The sequence below is a fragment of the Erythrolamprus reginae genome, chromosome 3, assembly GCF_031021105.1.
Source record: "Erythrolamprus reginae isolate rEryReg1 chromosome 3, rEryReg1.hap1, whole genome shotgun sequence".
Lineage (NCBI taxonomy): Eukaryota > Metazoa > Chordata > Lepidosauria > Squamata > Dipsadidae > Erythrolamprus > Erythrolamprus reginae.
In genome coordinates this window covers 35,736,774-35,755,662 of record NC_091952.1, presented here as the reverse complement: position 1 = coordinate 35,755,662, position 18,889 = coordinate 35,736,774, and the positions used below count along the sequence as shown (strand labels likewise).

At 37.2% G+C, this 18,889-nt stretch overlaps 1 protein-coding gene across 2 annotated transcripts in view; it reads right to left on the bottom strand.

Moving 5' to 3' along the window:
• The window catches only part of PTPRT (protein tyrosine phosphatase receptor type T), a 678,043-nt gene that overhangs the window by 385,778 nt on the left and 273,376 nt on the right, over positions 1-18,889 (bottom strand). The gene's annotated exons all lie outside the window — the stretch shown is intronic.

Here is an 18,889-nt window from a genome sequence, read left to right as displayed (position 1 = left end):
AATAGTGTATTTACTTCCGCATCTCTACTTCGTGGAAATTCAACTTTCGCAGGCGGTCTCGGAACGCATCCCCCGCAAAAATTGAGGGAACACTGTATTACAGTAATTAATGTATCTGTTTTGTGGTATAGCATTATATTGAGTCAATTCATTTTGTGATGGTTGGTATAAAAATGTTTCTGTGAATTTATCCATTGCATCCTATGACCTTCACAGTATAGGATATAAAAGATTTGATTTTCTTCCTCATGCTTGCTCCTGGCTAGTACTTAAAGGGCTACAAGATTTTGCCGTGAAAGGCTAACATACATACAGTACATACATACATACATACATACATACATACATACATACATTGATTGATTGGACTTATATGCCGCTCCTCTCAGAAAACTCAGGGTGGCTCACAACATAGAAAAGCAACACAAAAACAATTATAAACCTCAATTATAAAGCTAATCTTAAAAAACCAAGTCATAAAACCATATAACCACACTCATTCATGTCGCAGTCATACTGACGGCCGGAGCAGGGTGCTAGATAATCATTTTTTGCTACAATGGAACAATGGAACGTTCACTCTTAAACAAGAATGACTGTGTTTTTTGATTTGGGGGTCAGAGATGGACTTCTGTAAATCTATTTATGTCTATCTTCTCCATTGCTTCCAATGGAAATTATTTTTATTTGAAAATGAAGTATAAAAGTATATTAATGTTTCAGTTTATGACAGAAGACAGCCAACTTCTGGATTCAGCACATGAAGCATAAAAGTAATAACAAGGATGAAATATTGATACAAAAACAAATGGAAGAATGCCATTTTCAGAGAAAGAGAATCACAAGTCATGCTGTGACTTGGTAGCTGCATAGATAGTTTTTGAGCACAACAAATGAACTTCACTCAAAAGAACAAGAATAGCTTTATTTGATTCCATTGATAATACAGTAATGATTAGAAGCTTCTACAGATTGAAAAAAACTTTACTGCTCATTTTTACTTCCTACTAAGAGGCATGGAGGCTGTCCTGACAAATAATTGCAGGAAATGTTTTGCTATCCTGATGTGTGTTTCAAAGATGTGGCAAAAATCTATTCAGGAAATATCATGGACATAGACTATTAGCCTATCCTGCTGATTCATATAGACACAAACAATATTGCCAGACACAGCTTTCAATTTATTACAACTTTACTATGAGGCTCTGGATGGGAAGATGGATACCAGATGGTGTTTTCATCACACTTCCTATTTAAAGACTAGGAAGAAGTATAAGAATACTGTAAGCGAATGATTAGCAATGCAGACAGATGTTGGGAGAAAAAGTTTTGATTCTGTGATGAAGGTCTTCAGGAAAGAAATTAGTTTTATTTCATAAACACTGAAGAAGTACCTTTGGCATGTTTTTCAAAAACCCGAATATATATATATAGGTTAAACCATTCTAGAGAAGGCATAAGAGATGCATAATGCTAATACTAAGTGCCAGAAACAGCAGGAAATAAACTGAGATAGGGCACAGTATGAGAAATAAACAAGCCAAACTTGATATTTTAAAATAAGATTTAAAAAATCTAATTTATTAAAGCATTATTGAAATATAGTGGGATAAAACTCATGACTGGACCAAGGTATGAAAGGATGTGTTTATGTGTATATACATGTGTGTATGTATGCATGTAAGTATGTTCATGTATGCACAATTAAAATTCTTATGTCTGTATTAAAGTTTGTTGCAAAATTCAAAACCAGAAGCGCACACAGATGACTGATTCAACTGGATTCAATAACTTATTTATAAACATAATAACAGACAAATTTACAATACCATTAGCAGAGTTCTTCCTCAAGCAGTTACAGAGAGCAGAGAACAGTTAGTTTCATCTCAGTGGAGTTCAGAGTGGAAGAGTACAGAGAGGAAAGTGACCCATGCCCAGCCTTTAGCTGCTCAGTTTCGATTCTCTGCACAGACTCAGATCAGTGATGGGCTTCTGTCTCCATTTGGGCGGGGATGTAGTGGGGGTAGTTGGTTTATGCACTTATTGAATACTTAATAGTTTTATTTATTATCCTTCCTTCTCTAGTACTTGAGTATAACCCTTAATTACTTTTAAAATAGAAAATATTTTTTTTACCCATCAATGCTTTAATCATTTTAATCATTATCTAAAACTGAACATTTATAGCAATTAAAGAAAATTGAGTTACTTGCTTAATCTGTTATACTTAACTTTGTGGGTTCAGTACAAAACCTTAAAATGTTATTGTGCTCCTCAACAAATAATGCTGTCTATCATTTGTCCTTTTTGTGGCTATTCAAATAATGTGACTTAATTCAACTGAAAAAGAGTCCAAGCACCTATTTGAAAACTTATCTTTGCTCAGTAAGCCACTCCCAACCAGTCCCATGACATTTAAGCCACCCCCTGATCACATTTAAGCCACTCCTACCTGGTCAATGACCATCAAGCCACACCCACACAATAAGCCATCCCCACAGTGTGGTAGTAAAAATTTTTGCAGTCCTTCACTGACTCAGATGTGTTTAGTTATCATTGGCTAACCTAGTTGCTATGACTATTCATTGACTGACCTTATTAATATTGGCTCTCCCAGTCAGGAATATTCTAACAGTCTGTAACAAGACACAACTGTTAGTTATAATAACTAACAACTGTTAGGTAAAACAGTACATCACAGGGCAATGATCTGTGAAGCAAAGTACTGTACTTCAAATGGACTGACTTGCAGAATTTATCCAAAATGTTGGTATCATGTAATTGAAATTTGCCCAATTTGTGGTCTCTTCAGTGCTGCCACGGGGCCAATCAAAGATTCAGTAGATTGGTTCTGCCCTAGTTGTGCAGAGGCTGGGTAGATTTGCCCCACCAGAGGCTGCTGGAGGGCAGACAGCTGCAGTCAAGCTGGGCAGAAGATGCAAGTTGCTCCCGCTCCCTACTGCCTTTTTACCCTTGTTTCTCTGTTTAGATAAGGAAATATCTCAGGAAGCATTACCCAATGAAGTGTCTAGTCATATAGTCAGAATAAAATACTTTTTAAAAATGCTTCTTCAGTTTGTCCTGTCCAAGAATTTGGATTCCTGCTGAACATGGTCTCACAATCTGTTTATCGCAGGTAATTAGCATTAAAAATATTTGGACAGTAGTAAATTAGGTGTAACTGGAATAGAACAAGCGAAAAGGAACGGTAAGAAACATATAGAGGACCAGTTTGATTTAGTACTTAAGGTACCAGGCAAAAAACTGAGAGACAGCAAGTTCAAAGCTTAGACACAAAACCTGACTTTGGTCCAATCACTCTCTCTCTCTCAGATCACAACATCAAACTTGGGCAATAATTGGTTTAAAAATAAAAGGTGGACCCTGCACTTGCAGGAAAAACATGGAAGAAAATTAAAGGGAATCCTTTGATAAAAATTTAAGACAGAAAAAGTAGTACTACAAGCATTTTAAGATTCTAAATAATTCATCTACTAGACAGAACATTTGATGAAAGGAACTAAGAAAATATCACCTAAACTATCTGGTTGGTTGGTTTATTTTTGAAAGACCATTAGATAATTTATTTCTCAATTTTTCAAAGGAAAGATCCACTTTAATCTTCAACAATCCAGGACAATTTTAGTTTAATAAGCTAATAGCTGTTAATAGCAGTAAAAAGAATAAGATTGATTCGGTATTTCTTGATTTCAGGTGGAGCTGCGAATAATAATTCATATTTTTAATCTGATTCTGTTTACATCTCACTGATAACATGGAAAGTGATTTTCTGCTTTAGAGTGGGTTGGAAGAGATGGTTTTCAAATTCTCCTGCCAGCTCTATGGCTGCATCAGTAGTTGCACGTACCCTGTAGAAAATAAGGCAGTTACACTGTGTTCAGCTGTTTGCTCACTAAGGATTTTCAAATCATAATAGCTGACTAACCAAGGATATAGAAGCGACCCTTGGCAAATCTGCCAAGCTTCTTCTAGAGTGGATTAATATAATCCCAAATGGCACTAGCTTCTTTTCAAAAGAATGCTCTTTGCACTAGTAAATGCTTTGGCATGGCTTTATTTGTAACTCATATTCTTAACTTCATGTGCTGTTCTGGTTGATCTATCACATGTTATTAAATCCATTTTAACTTTCTGTATGGATAAGGAACTAATCTCCCATTGGCACTAGCAATTTATGTCATGTAGAAAACAGAGGGGAGATAAATGTTGGCACTGAGAAGACGGAACCATACAAACCATGAAACATATGATTTTGGGTTAATTTGAGTTCAAGAAGTTTCGTTAGTTGCTCTGCCCCTTGTCTTATAATAATATCCTAAAAGAAATATTATTAAAGACAATGAGGTTTTGAAAGGTTTACCAATAATACCAATTCTATCTTGGGGCTATTAGATTCTTGCCCCCTGGGCGACAAATGGATTGAGAGAAACAGTTTGAATGGGAATGATTGGGGATTTTTTTAAATGCTCTTTTAGTTTTATATTTTATATTTAATTAATTGGACCCGAAATGTTATGTATTGTTTTTTTTTAAATATATGTTGCGAGCCACCCCAAGTCCTTGGAGAGGGGCAGCATAAAAGTCCAATAAATGAATGAATGGATGGATGAATGGATGGATGGATGGATGGATAGATAGATAGATAGATAGATAGATAGATAGATAGATAGATAGATAAATAAATAAATAAATAAAATAAATTCAGATGTTCATATCCTTGTGTAAGCAGGAAAGGATGCTGGTCTATAACTTCTGAAACAACAAGTCATTGGAGATATTGTATTAAAAATTGCATAAAGAGTTTGTCCAGATTGGTTAAGCAGTTAAATTTATAGGGAAGCATTAATTTGGCAGACCGCTTCATTTAAGTTCAGGCAAAGAATGATGTAGACTTATGGATATTGCACCTTTTTAAACCATATACAGTATGTCAAACTTATGAGAAAGGAAGATTTAGAAGGCTAGTATGGTGTAATGCTTAAAGTTAAAATGATTCTGGTTTCTTGTTTACTTTTTTTCTTAAACAATTCAGAAAGCACCACCAACCAAGTAAACCTCCCCAAAATATTTTAAGCAAATCAAAAGGCCCAGTAATCCCAGGAGTCTGGGGAGGGTACAGGAATCATCTTACAACACACAGAGTAAGAAATGAACAATGACTATGTAGGACAGACAGGCAGAAGTCTAGGAGAGCTCACACATGAAAACTAACTAACTGTCGGAAGTTATGATGAAACACTGATTAAATTGGAGGAAAATAGAAAATTGAAGGTGGTAGGTAGTCAAGGAGGCAGCATTAAGATATTAGTAAATATACTGTACCTAGGAAAATATAAGATTTACATACAAATATGGATATTGAAAAAAATATAAGTCTAAGAGTTGCACTGATAACTAAATATGGTTAGGGATATGAGCTACCTGTCTGTTAACCATGGGATGGGTTATGATTAGATTCACCCAGGGAAGGGATAAGAGGAAGAAAGAGGAGGTAGAGAAGGAAGGGAAGTGCTTGAAGATCTTGGCCTGCCAGGAAGAAGGGGAGAGGAGGAAAGTACGAAAGTGAGAGAGAAGGAGAAAGAAGAGAGGGAAGAGATGGAGGGGAGTGATATGACAGATGGGCAATAAGAGTATAAAAGGTGCAAATTAGGATGTTGGTTTATGGTTTATTAAATAATTATGTATATCCTGTTATGAATCACAGTATACTATATGCATGGGTGTATATGTGAAGAAAAATAAAAGAAAACCTCCTAATTACACTAGACAAAAAAACAGACCTAACAATACTTTCAATTAGGAACGCATCCTAAGCAAGCTAATCCCAGAGAATTTCTGAAAGCCTGGCATTCAGACAACTCAGCCATCTACAGTACATAAACAACATTTACACACTGTTCAAAAGAGACAATCCGAAAGCTAAACAATAACAGCAAAAACCAAAACACCTCCTTTCCAACAATCAACATTCAGATAAATAGAGATTAATACCAGGAATAATACCAGACCAATCAAGTAGCAAACAATACCCCATTTTTTTGTAGACTGCCCAGTTCTATTGGTAGCTAACGTTCATTTAGGCACAGATTAAACACCAGTTTAATGATATTTACCATTCTACAGAGAAGACATTTAATGCATACAAATGTATGGTACAGCAAATCCCCTTTGTTGTGTTAGCCAGGGCTCCACAGCTGCCAAGGGCTGAAAGGCTGCTGAATGTCCTGCCATAGTTCATTTTAATGGTATCTGTTTCACATATAGGGCAATTAGTCTTCTGAATTGAAGATGAGTCACTGTTCTACTTTTTTCCAGATGCAAGGCATCCTGAATTACCCAATATTAATTGTCTAGTATCAGAGCTTGGATAATTTAGAATGACAGGAGTAGAAAGAGTTTAAGCATCAGTCCTGCGTCCACTAGATAATACAATCTTCCAGGAAATGATTTGACAAAATAATTAGTGGGCAGAGATGGTAAAGGGAAAAGGGGCAAGGTGGAAGAAGATAATTTAGTAGAAACAATTTTGCAGGAAGAGGAAGCAGAAGCAAAATCAAGGAGGCAGGGAGGGGAGGAGGCTAAGGTTTCATAAAGAAGGAGGCCACCAGCAATTGATGGTAGATGATAACCCAATTCTGATAAATCTGATCAGGGCAAGGCAGAGCAGTTGAACACAAACCAAATGATCTGCATATATTTTCTGAATTAGGTCATCAGTTTTACATACAACAGCAAGCTGTACATAATTAATATTTTGTATAGCAAATGTAAACATAGCTGATGAGACCATTTCTGTAGATGCATAATGCCAGTTTGCACATCTCTTTCAAAACAGATCTTAAGATTCAAAGAACAATCTCCCAAAGCTGCAAATCCAGATACAGTGGAACCCCGACATAAGAGCTGCTCTACTTAAGAGCAACTCGAGATAAGAGCTGGGAGGGGAGAGATATTTTTGTTCTACTTACAAGCCCAAATTCGAGATACAAGTGCCAAGGAGCTGTCTCCTGAAGCCAAACGCTAACTTCCGCGTTCGGCTTCAGGAGACAGCTGCGAAGCGGCGCGCGTGTTTTAAAAGGTTGCAGCCGGCCTGGGGGGTTCGGGGGGGTGCTTGCAGCTTTCTTTCTTGCTCTTTTTCTTTCTCTCTTTTACCTTCCCTTCCTCTATTTCTTCTTTTCTTTCTCCTTCCCACCTTCTTCCCTCCCTCCCTCCCTTCACTCATTCCTCTCTTACTCTCCCCTTTCATAGGTTTCCTTGCTTCCTTCCTGTTCCTGTCCCTTCCCCCTTTCTTTCTTTCTTTCTTTCTTTCTTTCTTTCTTTCTTGCTCTTTTTCTTTCTCTCTTTTACCTTCCCTTCCTCTATTTCTTCTTTTCTTTCTCCTTCCCACCTTCTTCCCTCCCTCCCTCCCTTCACTCATTCCTCTCTTACTCTCCCCTTTCATAAGTTTCCTTGCTTCCTTCCTCTGTTCCTGTCCCTTCCCTCTTTCCTTCCTTCCCACCCTCCGTCCATTCATTCACCCATTCCTCTCTTGATCGCTTAAAGCCGGTCCCTGGTGCAAAAAGGGTTGGGGACCTCTGTCCTACAGGATTGGGTGGCAGAGAAGTTGAACATATGTAAATTTAAAAGTTTAAGAAAGTTTACAAGTTAAGTGAAAGAAACTTCATTATTCATTTATATGTACATGTACATTTCTTCATTAAAAACATGTCTTTCTGCATAATTTAGACTAACTTTGTGAGTTTTTTGAGGGCTGGAACCAATTAAAATTATTTACATTAATTCCTATGGGGAAAAGTCATTCGAGATAAGAGCTGCTCGACTTAAGAGCCCAGGTCCGGAACGAATTAAACACGTATCTCGAGGTACCACTGTATTTACTTTATTTCTTCCCATCAAACTTTACAATTTCCAAAAGAATAGAAGGTCTGAGCAAATATTCTAAAGTTCTTATCTATGTTTGTTGATGAAGATGCTAACCACAGTTTTGGTAGAAAAGATGCGAAAGTCATCTGACTTCCAAACAAAACTAAAAAAATATTTTTGGAGATGAAGATTCTAAAGTATCTAAAAAAAGAAAAGAAAAAGCATTTGTTTCCTAAATTGAATGTAAAGGAACATGTAAGTAAATTATTTTATCCTAAGTCTTTGGAATACTTTGGATAAAGTAGAGAACTGCGATTCTTCAAGTCTGGTCCTGTTCTGAATTCAGAGATAGATAATGCCTTGGTATGTAAAGGAATCAGACTTGGCCCAAATAAGCTTTCTGTTCTGCCTGACATTGAGATTAGTTACTATCCTATCTTGATCAAATATCAGATCTATCTTGGAAATGTACTGTGCTTGCTTCATATTACTATCCTCCCTCACATGGCCTTTGTCATGAAGGGATAAAATATTATGAATGATAATGAATATTATAAATGATAACAAAGGACCTTGATGAAGTGATCAGCAACAGCAGGACACGATAAATTTAAACATGGGTATTAACAATTAAAAATTGTCTCAGGATTAAGTTTGTCTCTTTCACTGAGTTGTCTCTGTGTATACAAAGTTACTGTGTATAGTGCAACTGTGTCTGCTTCAAATCTCCAAGGATTTTACATAGTAATCACTTTTATGGCTCCTGTGATTAAAGCAATATCTATAGTTTTGTAAGTTTAGTCAGAGCATGGGTAACATCCAAAGTATTCACAGGAGCTGAAAATATTTGCAGAAGCTTGCATGTCTTAAGAGGATACTGCTAGAGTTTTAATAATGGAATAATTAGAAGCAACAATAATTAGAATAGATTGTTAATTAGTCTAATAATAATTAATATCAACAATTAATAAAATTAATATTTTGTTAATTATTAGTATATTGTCAATAAACAAATAATTATATACAACATCGACCATAAGAAACTGTTCACAACTCAACCAATCCATACTGCAACGTGCCCCCTCCTGTGAGTTACACTCAGAATTTAAAAGGCACCAGGACCAAGGAGAGACTGACCTATAAATTGACTACCAAGCTGATTGTATCAAACACAAGATCAATAGGTAACATATCAATAACCACCACTCCAACAACCAAAGCTAGGTATGCATGCCTCTAACTTCCTCCATATCAACTACAACAAACCTTAAATGCAAGCTGCATAATGCAAGAAGCATCACAAACAAAATGCCTGAATTCTTCCTCTTACTAAATTCAGCTATATTTGACATTATATTTGTCTGTGAGACATGGTTGAATGCATCCTTCCCAGACTCCATTACCACAGTAAGTGACTATCATGTTTACTGGTCCAACCGTGAAATCTTCTATAAAAAGTCCCTAAATTCAAGTTACACAGGAGCTTGCTCTTCCTGAGACCATCATCTGCAAACTGTCCTTAAATACCACATTTTGCTCCTTACTATGTTACAGAGTTCCTGATCATGACCTTGTTCATGCAAACAAGATAACAACACTATTAATGTTGGCAGCCTCTTATCTTTCTTGGTGACCTCAATTTACTTCTCATTAATTGGACACTAAATGAATGTACATCTGAACCCATACATATATATGGTATGTATAATGAGCCGGGGTGGCGCAGCAGGTAGAGTGCTGTACTGCAGGCCACTGAAGCTGACTATAGATCTGAAGGTCAGTGGTTCAAATCTCATCACCGGCTCAAGGTTGACTCAGCCTTCCATCCTTCCGAGGTGGGTAAAATGAGGACCCGGATTGTGGGGGCAATAGCCTAGCTCTGTTAAAAAGTGCTATTGCTAACATGTTGTAAGCCACCCTGAGTCTAAGGAGAAGGGTGACATAAAAATTGAATAAATAAATAAAAATAAATAAAATAAATACATGCAGCCTTGTACAATGTTGTCACTACTCTGGGACTGGATCAATTAGTAACAAGCAACACTAGACCCAACAACTGCCTTGATCTCATCTTCTGCAACAGTTTAAACTTAATTTATGGTCTATAAAATTATAGTATAAATTAAAGAACCCTTTTCTAACAGCATGATTGGCTAAAATGCCAAGGCAGCGTTTTAGGACCCACACTCTTCATATTTTACATAAATGACCTTTGTGATCATATTATAAGCAACTGTGTCTTCTTTGCTGATAATGTGAAACTATTCAACACTACTGACAATGCTGCTGCCTACAAAACAACCTTGACTATGTGTCAGAATGGTCAAACAATTGGCAACATTAAATATCAACTAATACATTCTCTTCCACATTGGCAAAAAAAAAAAAAATCAGAATACCAAATACAAGCTGGAAAGATATGACCTCATAGATGACCCTCACTCTGTCAAGGACCTTGGAGTACTCATCTCAAATATTCATATGTGGTAGTTATGTCCTGAAGCAAAAAAATATTAGAATAAAATACATAACTGGCTACAAGAAATAACAACATTAACAATATAATTCACTCCAAAAAAAGATAATCTACCTAATGAAGAAATTGTGATTAGAAAAATGTTAGAATGTGCAAAATTAAGCAAACTTACATTGGAATTACAGAATAAACAAGAAAAAGAACATTATACCATATGGGAAAACTTTATAGCTCGATTAAAATGAAAAAAAGAATTAAATTAACTTTAAAGAAAGGGGAAAATGTAGAAACAGGAATTTAAACGTGAATTTATATTAAGTTTGTTGACCTTGTTGTTGTTGTCTTTATAGTTTGTGTTTTCAATTAAAAAAATTATTAAAAAAACCAATAGAATTCACTCCAGAACTCTTACAATTTGGATTATTCAAAAACCAAATACAATAAAAATATTAAATATTTGATCTTATATATTACCACAGCAGCAAGACTTGCTTATGCACAGTGTTGGAATAACCCTAACTACCCACTGAAAGTTTAGTAATTAAAAAAGTCTATGATGTGCAGAAAAACGTACATTTACCTTAGAATTAAGAGGACTAAAAGATTCAGATTATTATGATTTATGGGAGAATTGTATCAATGGATTGATGATAGAAAATGAAAAAAGGAAAATGAAACAAGAACATAGAATATACCGTAAATACTGTAAATATTGTAATGTATTAATATGAAATCAATGTAAATATGACAATGTAGAATTTTTCAAAGATTCATTGTGATTTATATGTGTGTGTGTGTGTGTGTGTGTGTGTGTGTACACCTTTGCTAGATCAATTCTCAAATGCAGTCCATCTGCCTGGAATCCGCACTGTATATCAGACATTACAGCACTATAGCACTTACACTTCACAGCCCTCTCTAAGCAGTTTACAGAATCAGCATATTGCCAACAATCTGGGTCCTCATTTTACCCAACTTGGAAGGATGGAAGGCTGAGTCAACCTTGAGCCTGGTGAGATTTGAACTAGTGAACTACAGCCAGCAGTCAGCAGAAGCAGTTTACAGTACTACACTTTAACCACTGCGCCACCAAAGCTCATTAATACATTGAGCAAGTCCAGAGGTATGTCATGAGAAAAGTACTCCACTCTATCACAACAAAATATGCCAACAGGCTTGAAACTTTGGGGTTGGACAACCTATAACCATGCCACCTATGGTCTGACCTAAGCATAGTATACAAAATTTTCTGCTACAACATCCTACCTGTCAATCATACAGTGATACTTCAGCTTCAATCTCAATAATACACGAACACACAATAGGTAAAAACTCAAGCTAAACTTCTCCAAACTGCAATGCTGGAATTACAAATTTAGAAACGGAGTGTCAATACCTGCAATATACTACCTGACTCTGTGGTTTCTTTCCCAAGCTCCCTAAACTTTAACCTTAGACTATCCACTGTTGACCTCACCTGATTTCTAAAAGTTCTTTAAGGTGCATGCATAAGCACACCCACTTGCCTAGCGTCCCTGTCCTAATGCCCCACTTAATTTTGTATCCATTTCATATAATAATAATCATGTTTATACCTTTATCTGATTTCTAATACAGTGGTACCTCTATTTAAGAACTTAAGTCATTCCATGACTAGGTTCCATGACCAAGTAGAAAAGTTTTTAAGTAAAAGCAATTTTTCCCATAGGAATCAATGTAAAAGCAAATAATGTGTGCAAACCCATTAGGAAAGAAATAAAAGCTTAGAATTTGGGTGGGAGGAGGAAGAAGAGGAGGAGGACAGTCGCTGCTGAAAGAAGAAGGTGAGGTGAATCAAAAAAATCCAAAAGTTTAAGGCTTAAAAAAAAAAAGAGGGACTCGGAGGCGGCGGGGAGGAGCATGCGCTTCCCATACACCTGACACGAGGCTGCCTCCCATACACTGTGCCAGAGAGAGAAACCCAGGTGGGCAAGAGGAGAGAACCTCCCACTCCTTTGACTGAAAGGCGGCTGCTGCTGCTGCTGCTGCTGCTGCTACCTTTATTATTTATTATTTATTACTTAGATCTGTATGCCGCCCCTCTCCGAAGACTCGGGGCGGCTCACAACATGTAGAAACAAATCATAAGTGAACAGACAAATTTAAAAATATTTAAATATTAAAAAAAACCCATATGCTAACAGACGCACACCCAGACATACCATGCATAAATTAAACATGCCCAGGGGGAGATGTTTCAGTTCCCCCATGCCTGACGGCAAAGGTGGGTTTTAAGGAGTTTACGGAAGGCAGGAAGAGTAGGGGCAGTTCTAATCTCCGGGGGGAGTTGGTTCCAGAGGGCCGGTGCCACCACAGAGAAGGCTCTTCCCCTGGGGCCCGCCAACCAACATTGTTTAGTTGACGGGACCCGGAGAAGGCCCACTCTGTGGGACCTAATCGGTCGCTGGGATTCGTGCGGCTTTCTTTTCCTTCCCATGCTGAAGGGCTCCACTCTCCTCTCGCTCACTTGCTTTGTAGCCAGTGCCTTTCCTTCACTATGGTGACTCCTCATTTGGCTGAAGCTGAGTTGATCTGGCCTGGGCAAAGTGCCCCCTTTTGTTTTTCTGCACGCAGACACTCTGGGAGGCAACCTCGTACCAGGTGTATGGGAGGCAGTGAGAGGGAGTCACCACAGCAAAGTGGTTTATTCCCTCTCCAAGCGCCCAGAGAAAGAAAAATGCTTCCTTCGCTCTGGGCTGCCAAAGCCTCCCTAAGCGCCACTGAAAGGCTCCTCTGGCAGACCAGAAAAGCCCAAGATAGCCAGTATTACAGAGGGAATGGCAGGAAACTGGCCGGGCCTTCATGCCGCTCTCAAATTTCCTGGGAAATTTTTAGGGCTCGGGTTCTTAAGTAAAAAATGATTCTTAAGAAGAGGCAAAAAAATCTTGAACATCTGGTTCTTACCTAGAAACATTCTTAAGTAGAGGTGTTCATAGGTAGAGGTAGCACTGTACATGTTTGACTAAACAAACAAATAATAAAACCCCCATAGGATCAACCTTAAACTGTCTACCATGGACCTCCTCACCCCATTTCTCAGAGGTCTGTAAGGGGTGTGCATAAGCGCACCAGTGTGCCTACTGTCCCTGTCCTACTGTCCCCATTTCTTTGTGCATTGTATTTATTGTATTCAAATTCATTATTTATACTTATACCTGTTACCTCATTATCTTGACAAACTAAATAAAATAAATAAATAAATGAACTTTTCCAAAGCTTCTGTCAACTTGGAATGAATCCCCAACATGTGAGAAACTTTTCTAGCAATTCCCTTTGCTGTCGATCCAGCAGATCAAAGGTCTCCTACCTTCTCCGATAATCAGTTTTATGGTCAAATATTACCACAGTGAGGTAAATTGCAATGGAGAAAGTCAGTCCGTAGCCAGGAACTTTATTTCACTAAGATCAAAAGCTTTTCCTACTTGAGCTGAAATATGAGTCAGTCTAATATTGCCTCAGGTCCTAATCCTTTTAAGTTTTCTTGCTGTAAGGAAGGATAAAAAGGATGATTTTTTTAAAGGGTAGATAGGATGTAACCCCAAAAGAATCACATATGAAATATGGGAAGGATAAATATAGGCTGAATTTAGAAGTAGATTCTAGTGTGAAATCACACAGTGATTAATGAAGAAAAGCATTTATTAAAAAGAGGTGGGAATATACATAATATACATAATAATTCAGAATTCAGCATCTGGTTGGTTAATCATGTTTCATCAAGGCATGACCAAAGGATAGTCAGAGAATATGGTATTTGTTTATTTAACAATCAAAAGAATTGTCAGACATAACTAATGCAAACACTCTTCTGCTAAATCTAGCACTGTGTTGTTACAAGTATTACAATCAGCCATGCAAATGATAAGGCTGAAAGGATAAATAACCTTAGTTTAGAAGGAATCTTAGTACCTACCTGTTTGTTTGTTTGTTTGTTTGTTTGTTTGTTTGTTTGTTTGTTTGTTCAATGGATTTGTATCCTGTCCCATCCTAGGACTTTGGGCGGCTTTTAATATTATTTTATTTAATACTTCATTAGAGTAACCCAATTTTATTTATTTGTGCCCTCAAGTAACTCCCGAACAAGTCTTTGCAGCTTTCTTAGTAAACTTTCAGAAGTGATTTGCTCTTGCCTGCTTCCTAGGGCTAAGAGAGACCAGTCCAAGGGTATCCAGCTATCTTGGTGCTTCAGGCCAGACTAGAACTCACAATTTCCCAGTGTCTAATCTGGTGGCTTTTTAGTTATGGTCAAAAGTACTATAAAGTACAAATGAAACATTATTTAACATCAAATTTCTATTGAAATTAATATCCTCATTTCTGCTATGTTAACTAAGATATACTCCTATGTACCTGTAGATAAAATTGAAATTAGAGTAACATGCGAGGTGATCAAATTCTTTGATACTTTCTCTAAGTGGTTGAGATGATCTATTAGTCAGTTTACCTTTCAGATTTTAGGTGTGATGGCAGATCTTTGTATTTGTTCGGAAACAACAACAAGATTGCCCAAGACTTCAGGTTGGCTGACACATTGCAAAGACCAACTTTGCTCACAGATCTACATTTTTACATTTTGCAAAAAGATTAATATTACTCTGAATATCTGTACTGATGCTAAATTAGCAAACAAGTCAAGGTAATAATTAAGAATCACAAGGCTGGCATGTCAACCAGTAACTGCTTTTAGAACTAGCCTTTCCCATTTGGGAAAAAATGGAAAAAGTAATAAATTCTCATATATTTATGCTTAATAAGAGCTAAACAATTAAACATTTTAAAATACCCATCTCTGTTTGACTTATTTATAAAAAAATGGAATCCATTTGGCAAGAGCTATAGGAATAAAATGAGAGTCCATTCAGGAATTTATTCAGCTTTAAAGATAGACTCATTTAATTTGATCAAGTTATCAACATGTGATGGATAATGGAAAAAGCAACTCCCAAAGTGACATTAAATGTTGATTTGTGACTATGTGGAGCGTAAAGAGCCGGGGTGGCGCAACAGGTAGAGTGCTGTACTGCAGGCTACTGAAGCTGACTTGTAGATCTGAAGGTTAGCGATTCAAATCTCATCACCGGCTCAAGGTTGACTCAGCCTTCCATCCTTCCGAGGTGGGTAAAATGAGGACCCAGATTGTGGGGGCAATAGCTCTGTTAAAAAGTGCTATTGTTAACATGTTGTAAGCCGCCCTGAGTTTAAGGAGAAGGGCGGCATAAAACTTGAATGAATGAATGAATGAATGAATGAATGAATGAATGAATGAATGAATGAATGAATAAATAAATAAATTGTGAGTAGCCCTTGAAAGTATGGGTGCATCACTGAAGTAGTAATAAGAAAGCCAAAGCTTAAATATTTTGGACATATCATATAAAAACTAGAATAATTAGAGAATATACTAAATAAAGCTTGGAAAATGGAAGGCAGTTGAAAAAATAAGATGATGGAAGACAAGGATACTAGATGTGATTGTTAATGACACTAACAGAAGCTTACCAGGACGTGGGGAGTTATAGTGGGCTGCTCTTGAGGAAAATAACCTTGGTGTTTGATAGTGACAAATTCTAGCCCCTTTGTGCTTCGCCTCAAAATATGATCATCAGAACTTGAGTAATCCTGTCTTTTCTCTGATGCTTCTGAATGTCAGGTTGATTTGTACTAAGGTAATGATGGTGAACTTTTTTTTGCTTGGGTGCCAAAAGGGTGCACATATGGTCTGTCGGGCTCTCTGGTACACTCCTCCCAAAAATTCACAGGTACAAATTTCAGACACACACACGTTTGAAAATTCAAAACAATGTTCTTTATAATGAAAATTCACTTAACCTAAGCCCTCTTTTGGTATAGCAAAGAGCACTGGTCTCCAAACAAACTGGTAATTTGTACAAGTCCCTTATCAGTTCTGTGATACTTAGCTTGCAGCTGTGAGGCAATTCACAGTCCTTCTTCTTTCACAAAGTGAAACACACTTTGCTCTGGTTTAGTTTCAAACCGGGGAAAAATCAGCACACAAAAGGTCAAAGTCAGTAAAGCAGTCACGAAACACAACAATCAGATAATCCTCCACAATGGCCAAACCCACAGGCTGCTATTTATAGCAGCCTCACTAATTACCACAGCCCCACCTAACCACAGGTGGCCTCATTTTCTTTGATAATAATCTCTCAGTTGTTGTTGCCTATGCCTCGCTCTCCGCATGCGTGGCTGTATCATTAACTCATGTTCTGAATCCAAGGAGGAGCTAGAGAATTGATCTCCTTCTGAGCTGTCTGCCACACTCTCCTCCTCCCTGTCACTCATGTCTTCTTGGTTCCACCGGGGGCAAAACAGGCCTGCAGCATGTGGATGTCTCCCCCACATCCACAGTCCTTGGGGCAGGAGCTGGGTCAGAGCTAACCACAACAGCATACATGCCCACACCCATAATGCAATGCCCTCCTCCTATGCATGCACACATAACCCCCCCCCCACTGAAACTTCTGAACTTCCGGTAAGCTCCTTGGGCTGGGGGGGCGAAGCCTCCTGAAGCTGAGGTTGGGGGGCAAATAATGGCCCAAGGGTTGAACCGGAAGTTTGTTTCTGGATCTGACATAAGGCAACGCCTCGCATGCCCTCAGATATGGCTCTGCATTCCACCTCATCACAGTACTAAGGCCTCTCTCACTCATGTGTAACAGTAAATGAGAGAACCAACCTGGAATGCAGTATCAGGACCCTACTGTTTTTGGGAGCTGGGGTGAGGATTTCTCCTCTGAGAAATATGCCCACCTGGATTTTAGGTTTGGGATCAACTGAGTCCCCAGGGTAGAGATGGGGTTATGGCCATTATCACTTGAAAGACTCTCGAAGCCTCTGGACGTGCTGTTCCACAACCAGATGCGAAACCTTATTTGTAAAGTTGAACTGTAGTGACCTGATATTTATGTAGAAACTCCTGTGCTACATGGCAGCTTCTCTGCTTAACTTTGTGGCTAAATTGAAGTTTCCTTGTGGTTTAGAGGTCTTCAACCAGCCTTAACTTGACCTGGGGTCAGAGATGGCTCAAGAGATGTGGCCACGGAAGCACCCCTGGAGTCACACATTAAATGTTTTTATCTTTTTAATGTCAGGATAGTGGTTGTGGGATCTGGAGTTAGGGAATGCTGTCATCAATCCTTCATCATGAGCAGATTGTTCCCTGTTAATCCTGGAGGTTTTTTTATGGTTCCTCACTGCATCATATAAATTGGATTGAGAAATAAGTGAGTACAATATTTCTCAAGTACAAACGAGAAGCAGAACATACTTTAGTGCTAAAATCTAAAGTTTGGAATTTAAAGTACATAAAGATGAGGGACCCTTGGTGCTGAGTTTGTTTGCTTTCTTGCAGACATTTCATTACCCAAACTAGTCAATATTATCAGTGTTAGTAAGAAGTGTGATTGTTGTCCTTACTAGCAAGAACAGCAAACCACACTCCTTACTAGTACTGATGACGGTATCTAGTTTGGGTAATGAAATTTCGGCAAGAAAACATGCAAGCTAAAAGAGCACCAAGGACCCTTCACGTCAACCCTGAGCTACAAATATTCTCCCTTGCTAGTACATAAATATGCTTATATGAAAGAATACTAAGCGTATACAAAACACATGTTAAAATTGTTGTTGTTATTATTATTATTATTATTAATTAGATTTGCATGCCACCCTTCTCCGAAAACTCAGGGCGACTCATAGAATAAATATAGAAACAAATTATGATATTGATGACGATGACGATAATAATAATAATAATTATTATTATTATTATTATTATTATTATTATTATTATTATTATTATTATTATTTAGATTTGTATGCCACCCTTCTCTAAACACTGGGGGCGGCTTATAGGATACAATGCAAAACAAATCTAATACATTAAAAAATTACTGCTAGAAACCCAATATATTAATCAATCAACCAACAAACCAAAATAAAAAGCCATTTCCCAAGGATTTTTCATGTAGAATTTTATAAAACAAAATTTTAAAACAAGCTTGCAAAATTAAATTATAATTTTGTTATTATTGTTATCTCCATTAGTTTATATTCTGCTTCTTCTCAGGACAGATTTTGATTATTTAATAACCTGAGATGCCAAAAGCTATATATTGTTTACAAAAAGTATTGGAAGCAGTACTTATAAACCTACAAAAAGTTGCTATAAAATTGCAAATGGTATTATGACAGAATGGAAAAATGAGTAACTACATTATTGGCAAATACTCCTATTATGCTTCATTTTATTTTACTGTTGAATGTCAATGAAATTAAGTCAAATTTAATTTTTGTTCTGGTCTCAGCCGTTAATTTTTTGAATGTAGCTAAATATTAAGTACAACTCTCAGCCTGGAAAATGTGTTAGGGGCTTAAATGGCACATATAAGGATGGACTTGTATACTGCGATAAATATTTTTGCATTTCTATAATACTTTCATAATATTGTCATTTTGGGTAGGACAAAA